At 42.3% G+C, this 24536-nt stretch overlaps 1 long non-coding RNA gene across 1 annotated transcript; it reads right to left on the reverse strand.

Moving 5' to 3' along the window:
* Positions 1-10211: 10211 nt before the first annotated feature.
* Positions 10212-24036, reverse strand: LOC121472977. Its single transcript, XR_005983044.1, has 2 exons — positions 23974-24036; positions 10212-10612 (listed from the first exon to the last, which is right to left on the reverse strand). It is a non-coding gene; the product is annotated as an uncharacterized LOC121472977 (long non-coding RNA).
* Positions 24037-24536: the final 500 nt, after the last annotated feature.

The raw sequence follows: 24536 nt of genomic DNA on the forward strand, positions 1-24536 counted from the left end.
CCAGGGTGTGATCCTGGAGGCCCGGGATCGAGTCCCACATCAGGCTTCCTGCATGAAGCCTGCTTCTCTCTCTCTTTCTCTGTGTATGTGTGTCCTCATGAGTAAATAAATAAAATCTAAAAAAATAATAATAAAAATAAAATAAAAATCTTTAAAATTAAACTTGGAAATAAAAGGCGAATATAAACCATTTTGCAAGTCTTCTTCCCTCGCAGGTGACATTAGCCTAACTTTGATCTACAGACATGATATCATCTACAGGGTATACCCAGTGCCAAATGACTGCATTCTTTTGACCAAAACACTGGTTTTGTGCAGCCTTACAAGTCCGGCCTAAAGAGCTTCAGAGTTGGCCTGCATCTTCACAAACAGGTCAGAGCAGATTTGAGTTACACAACTCCTTAAGACAGAGCCTATTCTCCATGGCCAGCTGGAGAGTTTACATTTGTCAATTACTTCCTTCAGGGCCTGGCTCAAGATTCATTTCCTCCAAGCCTCCCTCTTTTACGAACTGACTTCACTCAGCCATTCCCTTTACCACATCTGCTTATTACTCATCTAATACTCTTTGTTCTGCCCTGCCATGCACTGTTATGTTTTACCTCGTGATCATTCTCTAAATTTTTACTTTATCCTTCAGCTAAATTAAAATTGCCTTGAAAGCAGGGCCTGTCTGCTACTTCTTTTGTGTACTCCTATGGCACTTAAGTATAGTGCTACACGTATAATCGTTTCTTCATCAAAGAGGAATGTTTTGTGGTTGTTGGGTTGGGGTTGGGATCCTGCCCTTGCCTTCTGTTCCTGAAAACCAAATTCACTGCTTCCACATCATGGGTTCTCCCATCATGGGTTCTCCCAAGTCTGTTCTAGCAATGGGATGTCACCTTCCTCTCTGCTCTGACCCCAGAAATTTCTCTAACATCTCATGGATTTGATATTTCAAAGGCTAGACTGTCCACAGTCAGGCAGGTAGGGGTGAGAAGGCAGAAGAGCCATTAAGTGTACAGTATAGGATCCAAGAGGGGAGGGCAATAAACCTGTAAGTGGTAGAGGGAACTGGGGTAGAGGGATAGGGATCGGTAGTTAGGATAGGACACAGCAAAGAGCTTGAGATCTTCCCAGGAGCCTCAGGTTGGGGAGGAACTGGGAAATTTTAGAGCAAAAGTGTTCAGAATCAATATTGATTTGAAGAATAGGCAGAGGTACAGTATGGCATCTCTGAAATAAAGATGTAGGGCCTCCCACATTCCTAAGGAACACATGACAATGTGCTGGGGGAAATATGAAGCCACGGGATAAACAAGGCACTTGTTCTGGAATGTCTATTTTACTAAACAATTTAGGAACCTTCCAGTTGCAAATGGACTAGCCTAAGCAAACCCACTCTGTCCTTTTATGGAGGGGTTTCACTTGACTAGAAAGCCTATGAAGCTTTAGGTATGGTTGGATATAGTGCTCCAATTGTACTCCCAGAGCTCTAACTCTCTTGCTTTCTGCTTTGCTTGGCTTTATTCTGTGTGTATGCTTTCTCTAAATTGAATTTGTTAGCTGGCAACTCCATATCCTTATTTACCTTGCTTAAGCACCCAGAAGAAGAAAAAAGACTTCTCTTGGGGCTTCTGGCTGGCTCAATTGGTAGAGCATGTGACTTCTGATCTGGGGATTGTGAGTTTGAGCCCCACATTGGGTAGAGAGATTACTTGTAGTAAGCAACAGCAAAAACACAATCTGGGGATGCCTGGATGGCTCAGCCTTTGCCTCAGGGCATGATCCTGGGGTCCCAGGATCGAGTCCCACATCGGGCTTCTTACATGGAGCCTGCTTCTCCCTCTGCCTGTGTCTCTGCCTCTCTCGCTCTGTGTCTCTCATGAATAAATGAATAAACTCTTAAAAAAAAAAAAAAACCACAATCTTTTATTTATTTATTTATTTATTTATTTATTTATTTATTTATTTATTTAGGTTAACGTATAAAGTTTAATTATGGTTGCAGCAATTTTTAACACAGTGATGTTTGATATCCTGGTAAGTCAAAGGGAATTAAAATTATTGAAGAAACAGCCGAGAACAGCTGTCTAAGACCCAATGGAAGGAATAGGATGTTTCTCTGTTCAGTGCCAGGTAATAACCTATATATCCATCTTTCTGGGTTTCTGTCTCCATCATCAAAAGCTTTTCTTCCCTCTCCAGTTGGAATATAAGCTCTGGTTTGTAGAACTGATCCCCCACAGAGACCAGGTTCCTGAAATTCTCCAGCATCACATCTCGGTACAGCTTCCTCTGGGTGGAGTCCAGCAGCCCCAGCTCCTCTTCGCTGAAGACCACAGCCACATCCTTAAACATCACTGGCTCCTGGAACTTGATCATTTTCTCCTCCTTTTCCCAGGGAAAGGCCAAGACCTTTTGCAGAGCCCCACAATCTTATTTTTAAATGGGGGAAGATCTAATAGACATTTGTCCAAAAAGACATACAGATGAATGTGAAGCACTGCTCAATATCACTTGTCATCAGGGAAATGCAAATCAAAACCACAGTGAAATAGCAATTCACACTAACTTGTTAGAATGGCTTTTATCAAAAAGAAGTAAGAAAAGAAATAAGTGTGAGGAGAATGTGGAGAAAGAGAACCCTCTCAACAGGGTGGGAATGCAAACTGGCATAGCCCCTATGGAAAACAGTATGGAGCTTCCTCAAAAAATTAAAAATAGAACTACCATATGATCCAGCAATTCTACTTCCAAGTATTTATCCAAAGAAAATGAAAACACTAACTCAAGAAGGTATATGCACCATGTTCATAATAGCACTTTTTACCATAGCTAAGACATAGAGGCAACCTAAGTGTCCTTTGATGAATGAAGAAAATGTATATATACACAATGGCATATTATTCAGCTATAAGAAAGGGAATCTTGCCACTTGTGACAATCTGGGTAGATCTTGAGGGCATTATGCTAAGTGAAATAAGTCAGAGAAAGATAAATATGATCTTAGTTATATGTGAAATCTAAAAAAAATAAAAACCAAAAAAAAAAAGCAAAACAAAACCTAAACTCATACATACATACAGAGAACAAGTTGGTGGTTGCCAGAGGTCAGGGGTGGGCAAGTGAGTGAAACAGGTGAAGGGGGTCAAAAGGCACAAAGTACCAGTTACAAAATAAGTAAGTCATGGGAGCATAATTATAGCATGGTGACTATAGTTAATACCGTACTTCACATTTAGAAGCTGATAAGAGAATAGATCTTAAAAAGTTATCACAAGAAAAAAAATTTTTCTGGTAACTATGTATGGTGGCAGATATGCACTAGACTGTGTGCTATAATGGAATACAGAGGGAGGAGCTCAAGTTTAGGAGCCAGAAACCCTGGAGTTTAATAATTCTTCAGTGTTGTAAAAATTCAGTTAGATAACATTTATGAAGTATATACTGTATGCAAAGTACCTAACATAATGTCTGCTACTCACTCAGAAAACTGTTGGTTTTCTTCTCCTATCTGGTTTTCTGGGACTGCAAAAAGGAAATTCTTTGATAGCAAACATGGATAGAACATTTTATTATTTTTTTAACTTTAGACAGGCAAAGGAATGAAAGAAATGTGCCTTTCTGTGGAAAGACTGACTGCCCAGATCCCAATTTAACTAAATTTCCAAGAGGTAAACTTGATCTTGTAACATTTTTAATCCAATTTTCTATGTACTCACAAGAATTGTTTTGTTGCCTATACTTTATTGTCAAACTGTCAAAATAGTCACTTCTGACTTGTTATATTTATATAAGCATATAAAATGCTTTTTATTACATTTACTTGTGGTTGAATTAGATGGAATCTTTTAGAGGAAATAAATCATTCTTACAGCAGTAAGGAAGTTGACCTTATGGGCACCTTCCTGAGAATGATGTTTCATTAGTGCTGGAGCAGCTTTTGGTAGTTGCAAGACAATCTGAGGTCTGGAGACTTGGAGCAGTACCTCTCACATCCAGACTTTATCAGGCTTTCTGCCTGGGTCCTACCTACCTTGAGAGTGGCTTACTTTGTTTTCATTCTTTGTGCTTGTTACATAGACTGAAGTATTTGAGACAAAACCAATAAGGAGGCAAGGAGCAGGAACTGTCTTCAATCTAAGCATCCCACATAAGGCAAGCCTTTCAAGATGGAAATGATAAAGAAGCTGTTTACTATGGTCCATTGTGAAAGAGGCCATTTGGCACACAAACGGAGAATTAAAAAATGGGAGTGGAGACGGGAGATCGAAGAGAGGGATGTTTATATGTAGAATTACCAAAATTGAGGTACCGTGGCTTCTCTGCCTGCAAATGCTGGCTGTGGTCAGATTTGGGTACACAGCTTTCCAGAGATTGCTGGGGAAGAAATCACCTGCCAGCTGTGTTCTGCTGGTTGGATTGGAAAGGAATAGGTTTACCCAAGAACTCAATTTTTACTGCAGTTATATGTGCCAGCAGCAGGGGAAATTGATGGTAACCAATTGTCTGTGTGTTTTTGTCAGTGCCTCTTTTCTGCTGGGCTGGGCTGCGTAATTACCCGAGCCCCTGAGAATGCTTATTGTCAATGCAAGTAATTTCACATCCTATCCATTTAGTGAAAAGATGTGAAAATTGATCTCAGTTCTGCGGTAAGATTGGAACCAGAGCACAGGCTACAAATGCCTTGGAAATAAATATGTGCCCACCATTGTTTTCATTAGGTGTTGCTGTAGACCAGCCTCTAGGAAAATGAACTCGAGACGGGCTATCTTTCTGTAGAAGTTCAGATGCGTTCCCAATCTGGTGAAGTAGGCTGTCAGTTTCATTTATTGTTAAATTTTTGTAGTGGTTGTCACGTAAGGGGTTGCCAGCCCTGGAGAACACAGTTCTCGGTTTTATCCACAGACTGGAGACAATGTAATTTGACACTTACTGCCAAGGAGGAACCTGTCCTTCCAATTCAGCTTATTGTTTTTTTGTTTTGTTTTTTTACGGGCTCTGTATGATTTCAAAAGTCTCTTCAAAAGGGCAGCAAAATTAGCCTTTAATATAATTTCTTGGATTGCTTTTAACAATGGCAGTAAGGCCAAAGTTTCTAATATTGACAGAAATGGTTTCTTTACAACTTGTTTTTATCTTGGCAAAATAAGAAAAAACAAAAAAAACCCTGTGAAAATGTGTTTTCATTAAGGCTAAAGACCTTGTTTTAGCTGATATCTCTTGCAAGGAGAGAACAATCTGTGAATTTGTTTGTTACATCTCTCTCTAACTTTCTGCTTCTAAGGCAAAAAGTAGGGGGTGTTGTTTGTTTGTGTTTTATAGAGGACTGGCCTTCACTTAGCACTATTAACATATCAACAAAAATTAACGTTGCCGAAAGTTCTGCATTTGGCTGCAAAGAATCTAACTTTTAAAGTGACATTCATTTACCAAGAGCTGTAATCAAGATAAAAATCTTGGGGCAGCCTGGGTGGCTCAGCGGTTTGGCACTGCTTTCAGTCCAGGGTGTGATCCTGGAGGCCCGGGATCGAGTCCCACATCAGGCTTCCTGCATGAAGCCTGCTTCTCTCTCTCTTTCTCTGTGTATGTGTGTCCTCATGAGTAAATAAATAAAATCTAAAAAAATAATAATAAAAATAAAATAAAAATCTTTAAAATTAAACTTGGAAATAAAAGGCGAATATAAACCATTTTGCAAGTCTTCTTCCCTCGCAGGTGACATTAGCCTAACTTTGATCTACAGACATGATATCATCTACAGGGTATACCCAGTGCCAAATGACTGCATTCTTTTGACCAAAACACTGGTTTTGTGCAGCCTTACAAGTCCGGCCTAAAGAGCTTCAGAGTTGGCCTGCATCTTCACAAACAGGTCAGAGCAGATTTGAGTTACACAACTCCTTAAGACAGAGCCTATTCTCCATGGCCAGCTGGAGAGTTTACATTTGTCAATTACTTCCTTCAGGGCCTGGCTCAAGATTCATTTCCTCCAAGCCTCCCTCTTTTACGAACTGACTTCACTCAGCCATTCCCTTTACCACATCTGCTTATTACTCATCTAATACTCTTTGTTCTGCCCTGCCATGCACTGTTATGTTTTACCTCGTGATCATTCTCTAAATTTTTACTTTATCCTTCAGCTAAATTAAAATTGCCTTGAAAGCAGGGCCTGTCTGCTACTTCTTTTGTGTACTCCTATGGCACTTAAGTATAGTGCTACACGTATAATCGTTTCTTCATCAAAGAGGAATGTTTTGTGGTTGTTGGGTTGGGGTTGGGATCCTGCCCTTGCCTTCTGTTCCTGAAAACCAAATTCACTGCTTCCACATCATGGGTTCTCCCATCATGGGTTCTCCCAAGTCTGTTCTAGCAATGGGATGTCACCTTCCTCTCTGCTCTGACCCCAGAAATTTCTCTAACATCTCATGGATTTGATATTTCAAAGGCTAGACTGTCCACAGTCAGGCAGGTAGGGGTGAGAAGGCAGAAGAGCCATTAAGTGTACAGTATAGGATCCAAGAGGGGAGGGCAATAAACCTGTAAGTGGTAGAGGGAACTGGGGTAGAGGGATAGGGATCGGTAGTTAGGATAGGACACAGCAAAGAGCTTGAGATCTTCCCAGGAGCCTCAGGTTGGGGAGGAACTGGGAAATTTTAGAGCAAAAGTGTTCAGAATCAATATTGATTTGAAGAATAGGCAGAGGTACAGTATGGCATCTCTGAAATAAAGATGTAGGGCCTCCCACATTCCTAAGGAACACATGACAATGTGCTGGGGGAAATATGAAGCCACGGGATAAACAAGGCACTTGTTCTGGAATGTCTATTTTACTAAACAATTTAGGAACCTTCCAGTTGCAAATGGACTAGCCTAAGCAAACCCACTCTGTCCTTTTATGGAGGGGTTTCACTTGACTAGAAAGCCTATGAAGCTTTAGGTATGGTTGGATATAGTGCTCCAATTGTACTCCCAGAGCTCTAACTCTCTTGCTTTCTGCTTTGCTTGGCTTTATTCTGTGTGTATGCTTTCTCTAAATTGAATTTGTTAGCTGGCAACTCCATATCCTTATTTACCTTGCTTAAGCACCCAGAAGAAGAAAAAAGACTTCTCTTGGGGCTTCTGGCTGGCTCAATTGGTAGAGCATGTGACTTCTGATCTGGGGATTGTGAGTTTGAGCCCCACATTGGGTAGAGAGATTACTTAAAAATAAAATCTTTTAGGGCAGCCCCGGTGGCTCAGTGGTTTAGCGCCACCTTTGGCCCAGGGCATGATCCTGGAGACCTGGGATCAAGTCCCATGTCGGGCTCCCTGCATGGAGCCTGCTTCTCCCTCTGCCTGTGTCTCTGCCTCTCTCTCTCTCTCTCTCTCTGTGTGTCTCTCATGAATAAATAAATAAAATCTTAAAAAAAAAATAAAATCTTATAAAAAGAAAAAAAGGAACTTCTCATATCCATACACCTATTAAAGAGATTGCTGTGGGCTCTTGTTGGAGATAGGTGCCAGTGGGGTACCATGGTCAGCCCTGCCTGTGTTAGCAGCCCAGCCCTGTGATAAGGATCAGTGGCATCATGAATGGGAGCTCAACAGCAATGATGCAGTGGGGGACTATGATTTCATCCAAGGAAAGGATGCTATCAGACAAAAACATGTTCATGACATGTCCACGTTCAGTAATCTAACACATTTTTATCCACTATGGGCTACCAGCAGGGGTGGGGTACATGGTTTACTTTTTTCTGCCAATAATAGAACTTTGATGAAAAGGTTTGAGGAACACTGATCAATATATGAGCCTTTTTAAACCCACAGCTACTGTGTGGAATTAGGTGTGACTGTACTTATCACACTGGATGGCTGTGCCTTTCAGAGGAAAGCCTGACACTGTTTGCAGATGTTATAAAATTAAAGGGTGATAGAAATAAAACAGACGAACATAGTGGATGGAAAGGAAAAATAAAATAAGATGAAATCAGGGAGAGAGATAAACCACAAGAGGCTTTTTTTTTTTTTTTTTTGAGGCTCTTAATTCTAGGAAACAAACTGGGTTGCTGGAGGGGAGGGGGGAGTGGGTAACTGGGAGATGGGCATTAAGGAGGGCATGTGATGTAATGAGTAGTGAGGTGCTACATGCAAGTGATGAATCCCTAAACTCTACCTCTGAAACTAATAATACAGTATATATTAAATTTATTTTAAATTAATAAAATTAAAGGGTGTTTTTCAAATTTCATGGATAGCATCAATCTCCTTGCTCCTTGCATCAGACAGACCTGAATTGTTACTTGTGGGCAGCTGTGGTGAGAGCCAGTGACGGGTAGATCTTTGCCCTAGTGGAAAAGACACCCTAGAAAGTGACAGGAGGGTAGGAGTTAGGACTGGAGAAGCAACCGGAAAACAAAAACATGCAGAAGTATGAAGGACAATTGGTATGGAGGAACACATTGCTCTGGTCAGCATACAAGGTATCCCACTGCTCTGATCTGCTGAGCACCCAACCCACCATGGTTTTGTGCTCCCCAAATAAAGATAAAACCAGAAGAAAGGCATAGCAGGTGCTATCAGGCCCTACCTTTATCCCTTTGCCTCAGCAATTCTGACACAGGACTACCAGACTTCTAGTCTCCAGCACCTCCATTTCCTTGCCTGATGGTGCTCCCTGGCTACTGCTAGTGTGGTTGGCTAGAAGTGCCTGGGTATCATTTCTCCTGTGGCAGCCCTTAGCCAGTACCTGACTGGCAGGAACTGAAGAAATACCCCATCTCCTCATCTTTTGGACGATATTCCTCTGAAGTGCATTCTATGTTGGCTCTCAGATTTGTCCAGTGGGATTAAGTTCCTGTTGCTCACAGTAGTAGCCAGCTTGATGACACATCTTTCATGGCCTGCTATCCCTTCTTCTTGCAACACCCCCTCCCAGCACTCCTATCAGTTAAATAAACCACTTGCACTTGAACCTTTATCAACCCCTTTATCCTCCCCTTTATCAACCCCTTTATCCTCCCCAACCTTTATCCTCCCCAAGGAGGAACCCAAGCCAAGATGGAGCTTTCTGGTAAAGTCTTGGGATATTTCCTTAGACTAGGGAAGGCTTTCTATCATTTTGGATAGGAATATCATGCAAATATTCACTAATATCTTTGTAGATTCATTTGGTTATTAACCCTTATGATATTAGGGCTATTCTGAGGTTATAGAACCACTGCAGAGCCGATGTGACCCCATAACACCTCTGTTGGTTAATTATTATTGAATAACAATAGTGATCCACCATAATAATAATCCCCTGTTATTACAGTTCATGCATCTAGGAATTGGTTGGGGTTGGCTGATCTAGACTGGGCTTGCTCATGCAGGCATAGTCCGTTGGGACGCTCTTATAGGCTGAGCTTAGCAGGGCAACTCTGCTCCACATATCTTTCCTCATACCCTAGGGCCAGTCAGCCAGCTTAGGCACATTCTTTTCTTGGCATTGACAGAGGTAGAACACTAACATGTCCATTTGAGTGAGTGCTTTTCTAAGCCTCTATTTGCATATACATGAGTGTTCCTTTGGCGAATGTAAATCAAATGGTCAGAGTCAAAAGGTAGGAAAATCTATCCTTTCCCTTTTGAGGGGGAATCTGCAAAGTCACATGGCAAAAGACATGAGAGAGAGAAGAATGAGGAATTGAGATCAAATCTACTCAGCGCCCAAACATTTGTCAGCATAAGTCCACTTTTCTATTTGTCCCCAGGAAAGCTCTGCAGGAAACACTTGGCTCTCATCAACTTAAAAAAAAAAAAAAAAAAAAAAAAAAGACTTTATTTGAGAGAGAGAGAGCTCACAAGCAAGCACACAAGTGGGGGGAGGGGAAGAGGGAGAAGCAGACTCCCCACTGAGCAGGAAGCCCAACCTAGGGCTCAATCCCAGGACCCTGGGATCATGACCTGTGCCGAAGGCAGACACTTAACCAATTGAGCCACCCAGGCGCCCCCTCATCAACTTTTATAACATGTAAATTATGTTCTGACTTGCCTCTTTTTCTTAAGAAAGGGCTTTTTATGTATTTTTCTCTTATGTAATAAACCGGTTTTTATAATTTAAAATGAATCCAATAAAGGTACCCATCTGAACTTGCCTTAGTACTGAACTAATGAATTTGAAATGATGTGTATATTTCAATAGCTGAAGCATGAAAGGAATAACCAATTAGCAACCAGGAGCACTGCTTCAAGACAACACACACATTTCCAGAAGTGTTTAATTGGAGGATTCCTTTTCATGATGAATCAGACAGCCTGACTTCTTAAACCTGACACAGACCATCTTCAGCCTTCCCCAGACATGCTGAAATGGCAGGAAAATGGAAACAAACACCTATCATCAGTATTCATGCTAGTCCTTTTTTGTATGCTCTGTCCATCAGAAGAAGGGAAAAAAAAAGTTTTATGACTCATTGTTTTTCAAGGATGCTGCTTTCTCTGCAGTTTTTCAGGTTGTTTTTAGATAAGGTTTTCTCCTTGTTTATACACTGCCCACTGGAGTTCTTTTTATATCCCAGGTTTGTAGTTTAAGAGCCCATCAACAAACTTCATAATACTATTTTCTGCTCAATTGCTTTTGGTGCTTTGAAACTGACTTGATCTGCAAAAGAGAAAGAAAACGTACCTAGATTCAGCCAATGCCATTAAAAACAAGCCTATTGTTTGACCCATCCCTTTGTTGATAACCTTTTAGGATAGTTCTGTTTCCTTAGATCTGCTTTTTTGGGGGATGGCCTTTGGCCATTTCTAAAATGGTAGGTTTCTGGGGTTCTCTAGGGAATTGTCCCATAATCTGTAGGAGCCCAGGAAGGAATTTTACAGTAATTCTGCTACAGTGAAACATTTGCCTCAAGGCCAGAATCAAAAATAGCAGCTGGAAGGACATTTGGAAAGGGGGGGGGGGGGGTGTGGGAGTGCAAGAGAGGTGGAGAAGGAGAGCTTTTCACATTTGGATTAAAAAAACACTAGCTTGAAGGCAAAACTGAGACAGGGCTGGCATCTTCAACCCTTTAAACTATCCCATCTCCTCAGGCTTGGCTCTCCAAGCCAGTGATTTCAGCGCCGAGAGCGCTGACCGGGGTCAGTGCATTGCGCTTGGCAACGGACAATGAACAGCAAGATTCCTGGATGTTGACCAGCAGCACTGGCTTCTCTTCTACTGCACCAAGAAGCACAGAAAGACTGCTGCTCCTCCCACGCAGCAAGTTAGCGTCTAAAATGTAGACCAGTTTCCTGGAGTCACTAGAAATTGAAGGACTAATTTCAGCCCTCTGAAAACTTTGGGGGAAGAGATGCTCCAACTTTAACCAATAAGTGTCACTGCAATCAAGGACATAGATTATAGAAGGTTTGGGTTGGAGCCTAAGAGAAATAAAGAAAGGAATGCAAACCAGGGATAGACCCATCTATATAATCATGATAGAGGAGATGGTGGCAGCCAGTCTGCAGAGATGGCCTCCAGTGAACCATGTGTCTTTGTACTGGTAGTAATGCCCTTGTGAAATTTCCTCCCTTGAATCTAAGCTGCTTTGTGACTTGTTACTATGAGAATATGGCTGAAATGACATGTGGGACTTCTGAGTCTAGGTCATAAGCAGCCTTGCAGCTCTGCCTGGGTTTCTTAGGCAAAAGGAGATACTCCTTTGAGACACTGCCTCTCAAACCCAGTTACCAAGCTGTGAAAGTCCAAGCTACATGGAGCGTCCACAAGTAGGCATTCTAGTTGGCAGCCCAGCTGTACTCCCCCTTAACAGCCAGCATGAATGGTCATGTCAGAGGACTCCAGCTGCCACTTGATGGCAACCACATGAACTATCCCAAGGAAAACTGCTCAGCTGAACCACTGAACACACTAAACATGAGATAATGTTGTTTTAAGCCATTCAACTCAATGGTTTGTAATCCAGCAATAGGTAACCAGAACAGAAGTTATACATTTACACACATGGACATATACACTTATGGATGGACATATCAATTGATGGATTAGTTGAATGGCTTTTTATTTACTCACTTATTCCTTTACTCAACAAATATCTATTGAACATACATATGCTAGGCACTGTGCTAGTCTCTGAGGACTCAGTGATGAACAAAGTAATTGTGCTCCCTGCCTCCAAAGAGCTTATAGGGGGTTATGGGAATAGACGATAAATAGGTATATGCATAATTTTAAGATTATAAGTTATGTCAAGTTTTAGGATAAAAAAAAGGCCTTGGTGATGTACCAGAACAAGAGAGGGAGACCCACCCTAGTCTGGGTGATCAGGTGATCATCTGAGGTGATGATTTTGAAGAGAATATCTGACATATATAAGGAGCTACCTCTCTTAGCGGTGGGGAGTGCAAAGAACTTTCTAGAATACGGGAATAATGAGGACCCTAAAGTAGGAAGGAACTTGAGGTATTGGAAGGACTGAGAAAAAGCCAGCATGGTTGGCCTGGAGGAATTCTCAGGGAGAGAGGCTGAGGAGGGAGACCTGGACCACAGGGTGTAGGCTTGTAGGCTGTAGGGAGTTTGGATTTTCTCTTAAACGCAATGGAAACAGTTAAAGGCTTTTAAACAGGAGTGACAAGATCCAATTTACATTTTAAAAAGGTCACACACAGGCAATCTTGTAGATAACAGATTAGAATGGGGCAAGAGGGGAACAAGGGAGGACGTTGTGTGGGTGACAGGATAGAGGCCTCCGACACTCCAGCTGGAGCCCTAAGAGGCACCACGTGGCATCTCCTTCCCACCCTGTCACTGGGGCCACTGCTGCTCAAATAGCCCCAGCAACATTTGTTCTAAGGCAGTTGCTCCATGGAGTGTACTACTGATTGATGACAAATGCCACAGGCCCATCAATTCTCATTCAGAGAATCTAAATTGTTTCAGCAATGCAAACAGTACCCTTGTTCTGGCTTGATAGATGAATAGCACTTATGGCCAATCCACGTCAGTGAGGCAGTGTCCCCAAGCCTACCCTCTCTCACCCACTTCTCTGGAGCATGCCTTCATTTTACACAGGACACCATGCCAGGGGTGGCTATGGGTGAGGGGCTCTAGGAACAGCACCACCACCACCCACAGCAAATCCTACATCTTGGGACTCTCATGGTCTGAAGTGCCAATCCATTTGGTTGACCAGATTTACTACCTGGATGAGGCCCTTTCCTGACCAACGTGGCCACTACTACCAGCAAATACTAGGTTCTGGTGCTGTTCCATTAGTTGTGAATAAAAGGGAACCCAAGTAACTAAAACCTACAATCCCCATAGGCTAGAGAAAACCTGTCAATAGTCATTATTCCCCAAAATTGTCATTGCAAAGATATTTAGCGCTGCATGTTCAGTTTCCCTCTGACTTTCTCAGGATTTGTAGACTGTACTTTCATAGAAACTTCCTGTTACATTTCTGACCAAAAAAAGCCCTTGTGTATGTCTAGCTATGTGTGTATGGCACGCACTGAACTAAGCCTTCTGGGGAATAGATCCTGCTACTTCTTCCCAAGCCTCCCCTCGACTTTGCTTCCCCCAGGTCTCCCACCTCCCCCAGCACCATCTGCCCACTGTCTGCCAGAAGTCTGAGAGTCAACCTTGACCTTCTTCTTCCCTCTTCCTCCCTAGCACCACTCACAGACTACCCTTCCAAATCATTCACTTTGTTACCTCAGCCCAGGGAGTTAGTGATGCCTACAGCAGCAGCCTCTCCAGTCTCTGCATCCAGACTCCTCCCACCCAATTTCTGCAGCCTCTTCTTAACTCCCCAGACCTCTCACCTCCTGCTCCCACTTCATCTTCTATGCAGGAGCCGTACTGATAAACTGTCAGTTTATCTCAACTATGCTTTTTCCCAACCCTGGGCCTTCCCATATACCAAGGAGTCAGCAAACTAGGATCCATGGGCCTGCTGCCTGTTTTGTAAATAAAGTTCTTTTGGAACATATCCAGACTCGTTCGTTTATGGGTTGTCTACAATACAACATACAACACTCAGCACTCCACAGTAAAGTAGTGGCAACAGAGACTCCATGGCCTGCAAAGCCTCAAATATTTACTATCTGGCTCTTTATAGAAACTTTGCTGTCCTTGCCATATACCATTCCCTCTGCCCAGAATTCTCTTATCTTTATGTTCTTTTGCCATGTCCACTCCTTCCCTCCCTTCACCTGGTTAACACTTACTTATCCTTCAGTTCTTGGCCTAGTAATAACTTTCTCCAGGAAGTCCTCCCTGACCACACCCCATCCCCTCTACATGTTTTTCAGGCACCCTATTTTTGTGTTACAACAAAGACTACATCCACCCACCAGTATCTCCCACTAGACTGGAAGCCCCTTGAGGAGCTGGAGACAGTCTGTCTTTTAGGCCTGCTTCTCCATTTGTGTCCATGATCTATTTGTTTAAATATTTAAGCATTATAGGGATGCCTGGGTGGCTCAGCAGTTGAGCGTCTGCCTTTTGACTCTGGCATGATCCTCAGGTTCTGGGATCGAGTCCCACATTGGGTTTCCTACGTGGAGCCTGCTTCTCCCTCTGCCTATGTCTCTGCCTCTCTCTCTCTGTGTCTTTCATGAATGAGTAAATAAAAATCCTTAAAAAATATTTAAGCATTATAAACCATTATAAATTTCAAGCTAACACAGTTAAATATGTCTTTATGTTCTTACCCTGACAGGTATTCCTTTAAATGTGATGAAAAATACACGTAAAGCTATGATTCTGAGGGGATTAAAAGTTGGCAAAAATAGTAAAGACAATTATTATGACTGAGTATTCTAATAGACCAGTCATGTTTAGATGAGTCATGAAAATGACACACAATTTAAGAACTAGCGTATATTTTATAAAATTTTTGTCTTCATTTCAGCATAACCGCTAATTATGTTACTATAATCTGATTTTTACACAATGTGTGTGTTCAGTTGCTCATAATCTAGAGGATTAAAAATAAGAGTAATTGTATTGAAAGTACAAAATTTGGGTTATTTTCATCAAAAAAAAAAAAAAAAAGTAAATTGAAGTAGGGGCGCCTGGCTGGCTCAGTCAGTGGAGTGTATGACTCTTGATCTTGGCTTTGGGAGTCTGACCCCCATGTTGGGTGTAGAGATTACTTAGACATAAAATCTTAAAAAAAAAAGTAAACTGAAGTAAAAATAAGCTAATTTTTAAAAAAGATTTTATTTATTCATGAGAGATACAGAGAGAGGCAGAGACATAGGCAGAGGGAGAAGCAGGCTCCCCATGGGGAACCCTATCTGGGACTCGATCCCAGGGCCCTGGGATCATGCCCTGAGCCAAAGGCAGATGCTCAACCACTGAGTCACCCAGACGTCCCCAAATAAGCTAATCAATATTATATGTGCTTCTCTTGTCAATTATTGAAAACTAGATCTTGAAAGACAATAATTAATGAATCAAAATTATTTAGGACTATATTTCATAAAAATAATGAAATCTTAGTAAATACATAAAATAAACACATAAATAAAAGGATTTCAATTCTAGTGAGTAATAATGTCTACTGTCTGACAATGTAAAGAATTGGTATCACTCTTCATAAACTATATCTAGACCTAGGCATGCACCAATATGAATTGATTAATACCATTAATATCATTACTATTTCATAATTACCTGTAGAACTATAAGTTAAAAGAATCTGAAGAGAAGCAAGGAAACAGATCTTCAGCCCCACTGGGAAATTATACTTTGTTTTGCAACAATTTATTGCATTCATGCTGAAAGGAAGTTCTGACAACTTATTTGCCTTTTCTCTTACCTAAGCTCTTGCACAGCTCAAATCCTCCCCACAAGCCAAAGAAGTCTCTTCCTCTGACATTAGTGGTGGCACAGCCCATATCTTTGTGGCACTGACACAGTCTTTAGTGTTTTCAGTCTTTTTTTTTTTTTTTTAAGATTTCATTTATTCATGAAAGACACAGAGAGATAGGCAGAGACATAGGCAAAGGGAGAAGCAGGCTCCCTACGGGGAGTCCAACATGGGACTCGATCCCAGGATCCTGGGATCATGACCTGAGCCAAAGGCAGATGCTCAACCACTGAGCTGCCCAGGTGGCCTTTTTTTTTTTTTTTTTTAAGATTATTTATTTGAGATAGAGAGCAAGTGAGAGAGATAAGGAGCAGGGGGGAGGGAAGAGGGAGAAGCAGGCTCTCCACTGAACAGAGAGCCCAATGCAGGACTCTGAGATCATAACCTGAGCCGGAGGCAGACGCTTAACCTACTGAGTCATCCGGGTGTCCCATAGTGTTTTCAGTCTTAAGAACATACTGTCAGGGATGTAGGAAAGAGTTTTCCCAGCTGCAAGAATAGTTGTTCAGAGATATAGGTCATGCTGTGCCAGGCTGAGTGAGGGGTCCAAGTGATGGAAGCACCACATATTCTTTCATGTTTGTTTTTGTATGTATTTGTAACCTGCATAACCCTCTAAAGTGAAGGGGCCTCTGGGCTGAGTGTAAAGGTAATACAGCTTTTATCCACAGTCATATCCCTACTTCTTAACCAGAGTCTGGCACAAAGTAGGTACTCAGTAAGGGCTGACTTAGGTACACTGTGAAGAATTTTTATTCTTTTGGACCAACGAGGCACTAATATATAAATGACGATCTCTGGCTCAACAACCATTAGTGGCAAAGGTAGTGGCAATCTATTAGGGGTCGGCAGACCTTTTCCATAAGTGGCCAGTCAGTGAATAGTTTAGGTCCTGTGGGCTGTATCGCCTTTGTTGCAAATATTCAGCTCTGCTGTTGTCATACAAAAGCAGCCACAGACAATATATATATAAGTAGGTGTGACCATACTCCAATGTGACTTTGTAGAAACAGGTGGTGGGCCAGATTTGGCCGGTAGGTTGCAGTTTGCCAACCCTAATACTAGAGTATAGGAGGAAAGGGACAGTGCTGTTGGTGAGGAGGCAGAGTCGGAAACTATTTAGGAGGTGGGATTATTAGGAGCTGGTGACTGCTAAAGGCATGGCCAACCTATTCTGATGGCCTTAATTACCGTGGCATGGTAGTGAGAGTCTCCAGCTGGCTTTCCCTCATCTGGGCTGCTCTCTCTCTGCTTCTCTGGCTTGTCACCTTGACTGTTGGTCTTTCTGTAGGTATCTGTTTTCTGTCTAGCTCAGCACTTCTCCAGTCTGGCTGTGCATTAGAATTGCCCAGGGAGTTGATGAGAAAGACCTGTCTGGACTCTCCCAAGTGTGTTACTCTGCTTGGGCTGTTGTAACAAAATACTACAGACTGAGTGGCTTAAGCAACAGAAATTTGTTTTCTCACAGTCCAGGAGGCTAGGATTCCAAGATCAAGGTACTGTCAGGGTTGGTTTCTGATACAGCCTTTCTCTGGTTTGCAAATGGCCACCTTCTTGCTATGTCCTTACATGGCCTTTTTTCCCTGTGCAAACGCTGGCGGAGACAGAGCAGGCTCTAGTGTCCATTTCTTTTAAGGACACCAGTCCTATCAGATTGGGGCCTCACTCATGTGACCTCATTTAACCTTAATTACTGCCTTTCAGGCCTTATCTCTAAATATAGCCACATTTGGAGTTAGAGCTTCAACATAGGAATGGGCGGGGGGCACAATTCAGTCTTGTGATATTGTGATTTATAAGAAATATATATTTGGCCCACTGTTCCTGGCACATAGCTCCTAAAACCCTAGCAAAGAGCCCCTTTGTAAGGGGGGAACCTTTTGTTATAATATTTAGTTTTTCCTGAAATAGCTTCAGAGCTGAAAGTGAGTGTCTTTTGTTATTCATAACAAGCCCCTTTCAACTACACTGAGTTTATGTTAATGAGGTGACTTTTGGAAAGCCCCTAAGGATGGGGGCTGGTTGCCAGGGGAACCAACCAAGATTAAAAGGTTGGAACTTTCAGCCTCCCATCTCTACCCCCCACACCGTTTCTGGGTAGGAAAGAGGGGCTAGAGGTTGATTAGATCATTGGCAATTTAACACAATCCTGCTGATGTAGTGAACCCTCCATAAAAATCCAAAAGGACGGGGTTTGGAGAGCTTCTGGGTTGGTGAATAAGCCTCCATCTGTGTGCTGGAAGGGTGACAAACTCTAGACTCCACTGGGACAGAGGCTCCTGTGCTCAGGACCTTTCTAGACCTTGCCCTATGTATCATTTCATTTGGCTGTTCTCATTTGTATCCTTTAATGTCCTTTGAAATAAACCAGTCATCTAGTAAGTAAACTGGTTTCCTGGGTTCTGTGAGCTGCCCTAGCAAATTAATCAAACCTGAAGAGATGAGTCTGAGAAGATCAGATTTATAATTGCTTGGTCAAAAGCACAGGTGACGATCTGGACTTGCAACTGGCATCTGAAATAGGGAGGAGGCAATCCTGTAGGCCTGAACCCTTAACCTGTGGTATACGACATTTTCTCCAGTGTCAGAATGAATTAGATTGTAGGACATGCAGCTAGTATTACAGAATTGCTTGATATGTGAAAACCTACGCATCTGGTGCCAAAAGTAGTGTTGTAGTATTAAAAGTAAGGACACATAGCCCAGCTCTGTCACCCTTCCAGGATAAATCCAATTAAATAGCTCACCATTTCTGTGCTTGGGTGAGCTCTCTTGATTAGCCCTATATCAAGGGAAAGAGAATTGGACAGTATGTAGAAGGTGGCGGCAGGGTCATTTGCTTGGCAGAAACTCTAAGGAGGAATAGGTCTACAGAGAAAGGGGCAGTGTTTGGCTTCATCATGCTGACTTTCAGATGCCCATGTGAGAGTCACATGCCATCTACAGGTCTGGAATTGAGAGGTTTCAGCTACAAATAAAGATTTCAAGTCCTCATTGGCAAAGAGGTAGGAATTAAGTATATGGGAGTGAAGGAGTGGGAAAAGAGGGTCAGAAATAGAAACCTAGAGAAATTTAGCACTTGAGAAAAGGAGAGAAAGTTTCCAGTGAACAAGACTAGCATGGAGCCATTTGAGTTAGTTGAAAAACTAGAGGAGGGGATATAAAGAAGAAGAAAATGATTAATTACTGGATTTGATAGTTAGGCATGGGCAAACTTCATGAGATATTTGCTTCAGATGGAGGGGGAGGTGGGGAGGAGGAGGAGGAGGAGGAGGAAGAGGAGGAAATAGGGGCACCTGGGTGGCTCAGTTGGTTAAGCATCTGACTCTTGGTTTGTGGATACCCTTGGTTTGTCCCTGCTTTTATCCCTGGGAGGCTGGCCTGTATGAGCAGCATCAGTGGATTTCCTGGCCCTCTGGCTTCAAGTAAGAGTTGGCCAATAGGAAATATTAACAGGAAATCAGAGGGAGAAAGGAGAGAAGGGTCAAGGTGTCCATCTTGTTCGGCTCCCTTGACATGGGTCAATGTGACCTGCCTGCATGCCTTCTGAAGGCCCCCACTGTTGTTGGGTGGTCCTATCCATACAGTACTCTCTTAGCCTGTGCTCCTGTAAAGGTTCCTTCCCTTTTTCCTGCAGGCCTAGGGTAATGACAGCTTCCCGCTGTTACCAGCCCCTGGGGTGTCACACTATTCTTCTGGCTTCAGTATCCTGTCAGCATCTTTGTAAATAGTCCCTATATTAAACTCTCCTCAAATTACCCCATTTGTGCCCTTTGTTTCCAGTTGGGATCTTGACTGATGTAGGACACAGTCCAGACTGCAGTGGATTGGGAAATGAGCAGGAGAGTATGGAATATACATTATTTAGAAAAGTACAGATGATAGAAAACTATGTGCTACCAGAACGAAAAAAATGTTATTTTGCTTCAGATGGAGGGGGAGGTGGGGAGGTGGGGAGGAGGAGGAGAAGGAGGAAGAGGAGGAAATAGGGGCACCTGGGTGGCTCAGTTGGTTAAGCATCTGACTCTTGGTTTGGGCTTAGCTTGTGATCTCAGGGTCATGAGATCGAGCCCCATTGTGGGGCTCCACACTCAGCCTGGAGTCTGCTTGTCCATCTCCATCTGCCTCTCCCCTCACTCTCTTGCACACACTCTCTCAAATAAATAAAAAAAATCTTTAAAAAAATAGAATTAAGATAAGTTCCTTTGGTTTTCCATCCCAATTCCTTTCTTCTCTCTTAACAGAGGTCACTACTCTCATGAATTAGGTATGAAACCTTCTAACCCTTTAAAAAATACTTTATTATTAGTATGCCTGATTGAAATTTACCTAAATGCTGCCATACTATATATATATCACTCAGCAGATCCTTTCTTTTCTCACTAGTACATCTTTGAAAATGAGCCATGTGGATATTTAAAGAGCTAGGTCATTTGTTTTAACTTTTGCATAGTATTTCATTTTTTCTATTTATTCTTCTGTTAATGGATTTTTAGGATTCCAGTTTTTCTACCTTTAAACAATAATGTAATGAACATCTTGTACCTTTCCCCTGATAGGACGGTTTCTCCAGGGTATATACATAGAAGAGATCATAGGGTTTATATATTTTTAACTTTAAAGGGCATTACCAAATTGACACCCTCCCCAAGCCCCCAAAAGTAGTTCCACAAACTCCTATAAGCAGTGGGTACAAGTTATTGTTTCTTCATTTCATGGTCAATATTTTAAGTCATCAAAGTTTGTGATTTTTAAAAATCTGAGGACTATAAAATCAGTATACAAAAACCAGTATACAACCATTGCTATTAAATATAAATGTATTGGGGCACTTGGGTGGCTCAGTCAGTTAAGCATCCACCTTTAGCTCAGGTCATGATCCCAGGGGGATAAAGCTCTACTTGGGCTCCCTGCTCAGCAAGAAGTCTGCTTCTCCTTCTGCCCCTCCTTCTACACCTCCCCTGATCATGCTTTCTCTTAAATAAATAAAATCTGTGTGTGTGTGTGTGTGTGTGTGTGTGTATTCCGAGTGGGTAATACATGAACATGGTGTGGAATTCATAAGGCACAAGAGCATATGGAGTGGAAAGTGACCTTTCCCCAATTCCTGTCTCTTAGCCAACAGAGGACCACCCAGTTATCAGCTTGTGTTCTTCAGATGCATTCTGTAGTTAAATGTGTGTAACACTAAAATATTTGTATTTCCCTCCTTTGGCTTTAGTAGATTCTACAGTTTTATAGACTCTATGTTAATTGTGTTTGTTTTACTTATTTCCTCAGATCCTGCAATTATAGGTTTGGGTGACAACTTCTGAAGAGCTCCCAATCCTGGACTCATCACCTCTAAAGATCCCATGACAACTGTTCTAAGGGGCTTCAAGAACCTCTATATTAAGTTCTAGTTGTCCTAGGGCTTCCAATAGAAGCTTGTGGACTAGGTTCTTTTATCTGTCATGGTTAAGTCACCGCTGTATGTATTTCCAATAGGAAGGGGTTTAGCACAGGGAATTAGAGGGAATTTCACAACTCTAAGAAAGCTGCAGGAAGGATGGAGTTTAGGAATCCTTTCAGAGAATCTGAAGTGCAGGGATCAAAAGGAAGTCACTATTTTTTTTACGATTTTATTTATTCATGAGAGACACAGAGAGAGAGGCAGAGACACAGGCAGAGAGAGAAGCGGGTTCCCCTCAAGGAAGCCCAGTGTGGGACTCCATCCAGGGACTCCAAGATCACGCCCTGAGCCAAAGGCAGACGCTCAACCTTTAAGGTACCAAGGCATCTCAGGAAGCCACTATTATTGATCTCAGCTGCCTTTAAAACAGACTCTTAGATCACCTAGAAGCAAAAATCCCACATCGGCCATTCCTGCTGCTGCTGCCCACACTTGTGCCTATAATATCCCCTAGAAAACAAGCTCTTCTCCTTCTCTACCAAGTATCATACAAGTGCTTCTCATTAGTGGAGTCTAAGCAGACCATGCTCTCTTGTGGAAAAAGAGGAGCCAGTGCCCAGAAAGGCAGATAGAATACCAAGTATCCATAAATGGCACCCTGCAGGGTTCACAACAAACTCCCCTCTCTCCATTACCTTCTGTCCCTAGTGGGGACAGACACCATGAGAATTTGTGGGACAGCTGTAATTTAGGTCATAGGTTTTTATATAGGCCAACTAGGACTAAGCACCTATTTTACCTTCCAAACGGCCCAGTGTGTGAGAAAGATTTTGGGAAGAGTAACAGAAAAGGAAAGACAAGACCCAGCTCCTGTCCTTAAGGAAACATCATTCATTCAATAAACTTTGAGAACCTAGGTGTTCATATCAGAAATCCTTGGAAAGGCAGCACTTGATAGGGACACATAAATATGCAGTCAAATGATTAAAAAAACTGCATAGGAATAATAAACCCAAAATTCAAGATAGAGATTACTTATGGATGGGAGGGGACACGGCTACAGTTGTGCAAATACTATTTTAAACCAGATGGAGTATAGAAGTTTGTGTATTTATTTTTCCCTCCAGTTTTTTCTGTGGCTGAAATATTTCACTAAAAAAAAAAAAACAAACAAAAATAAAAAAACGAGGCAGGGTCTCTGTCCTTGAGCAGCTTACGTTTTCATGGGAAAGGTCTCTCACATAAACACACACACACACACACACACACGAAATGGAGTAACAATGTCAAAAATTGACATGGGGTTGAGAAGCTCTCTTGGGTAGAAGAGCTTTCTGAACAACAACCTTTGTGGAGTTAATCAACTAGATGAAGTAATTATATATAAACTCTGCAACAGGGACCCCTGGGTGGCTCAGTGGTTGAGCCTTTGCCTTCAGCTCCAGGTGTGATCCTGGGGTCCTGGGATTGAGTACCACGTTGGGCTCCCTGAGGGGAAACTGCTTCTCCCTCTGCCAATGTCTCTGCCTCTCTTTCTGTGTCTCTCATGAATAAATAAAATCGTAAAAAAAAAAAAAAAAAAAAAGCAGTGGCTTCCTTCTGATCCCTGCACTTCCAGATTCTCTGAAAGGATTCCTAAACTCCATCCTTTCTTCAGCTTTCTTAGAGTAGTGAAAGCCTCTAATTCCCTGTGCTAAACCCCTTCCTATTGGAAATACATTCACTGGTGACTTAACCATGACAGATAAAAGATAATGGATGTAGGGTGTAGCACTGGAAAAAGAAAGGGAAAGAAAAGAAGAAGGTAGACATTAAAAATTCACTTGCAGTTAAGACTCCAGTTTAGAGGTCACAGAAAGCTAAAAGGATAAAACAGGTTCCCTGGCCTCAAAAAACTTAAGTATTTGCCCAAAGGCTAGGACTGCCTTGAATGGTATTAAATATGCTATGTGCTTTCCAAGGATGGGCTCAGTTAATTCACCCACTAACCCCATGAAGTGACCACTTCTAAGCTCATATTCAGATGAGGAAACTGAGTCACAGAGCAGTTCTATAACTTGCTTCCCTCCATCAAGAAGTGGAGCCAAGAGTTTGTCAGCCCCATTTTTTTTTTTAATTTTTATTTATTTATGATAGTCACACAGAGAGAGAGAGAGAGAGAGAGAGAGAGAGAGAGAGGCAGAGACACAGGCAGAGGGAGAAGCAGGCTCCATGCACCGGGAGCCCGACGTGGGATTCGATCCCGGGTCTCCAGGATCGCGCCCTGGGCCAAAGGCAGGCGCCAAACCGCTGCGCCACCCAGGGATCCCTGTCAGCCCCATTCTTAACTGCTGTCCCTTTCAGGCAAGAACAATTTTGGCAATGGAACTGATGAGGTCTTGAAAGATTTGTCTTTCAAATCTACCTCAGAAGGTAGATACATAACTTGTTCATTCGTCAGTCTCCGCCCCAGGACCCATAGATTTATCATCCAACTCTGTGCTATTTTAAGTTCCATTCCCTTATTCTCCTGCCCTAATCCCCGTTCCTCCATGCTCATTTTCTCCCTGTGTCCCTCCCCTCTCCCAAAGCCTCTCCAAGGCAATACGTATATACCAGCCAGCCAGCAATGCTTTTAGGTTTTCCAAACTGGTCTTCATTCTTTGGGTCTTTGTTTGAAGGAGATGCAACAGGTAATTCTCTCAGACTGTAATTTTCCCCTCTGTCCTGCATCATTCCCATCAGATTAGAAGCATAGTTTAGTTCTCTTACCTAAAAAAAAAACAAAGGAAAAGAAAGAGTGGTGCCTAAGTGGCTCAGCTGGTTAAGTGGCTGCCTTCTGCTCCGGTCATGATCCCTGGGTGCTGCTCAGCAGGGAGCTTGCTTCTCCCTCTCTCTTCTGTTCCTCCTGCTTGTGCTCTCTGGCTCTGTCAAATAAGTAAAAAAAAAAAAAAAAAAAAAAAAAAAAAAATTTTTTAAAAGGAACTCTTTTCTAAAAACCTGTCCTTGACTCCACGTACTCTGGCAACCCTATTTTTCTATTCTCCACTTCCAGTGTCTTAGGAAAAGTTGTCTGTAGCCACTGTCTTCATTTCTTACCTCTCTTCAACCCACTTCATTGGCTCCTGTCCCACTCTCTATGCTGATAACTCCCAAATTTATATTTCCAGCCCCAACCTTCCTTCTTAACCAGCTGCCTACTTCACATCTAATTTGGATGTTTAATTTCCAAATTAACATGCCCCAAGGCAAACTCTTGTTTTCCCAGCCTGATCCACTCTTCACCCAGCTTTCCTTATCTGGCAAATAACTTTAACAGGAGCCCAAGCTAGGAA

Source organism: Vulpes lagopus, chromosome 12 (assembly GCF_018345385.1).
Source record: "Vulpes lagopus strain Blue_001 chromosome 12, ASM1834538v1, whole genome shotgun sequence".
Taxonomy (NCBI): domain Eukaryota; kingdom Metazoa; phylum Chordata; class Mammalia; order Carnivora; family Canidae; genus Vulpes; species Vulpes lagopus.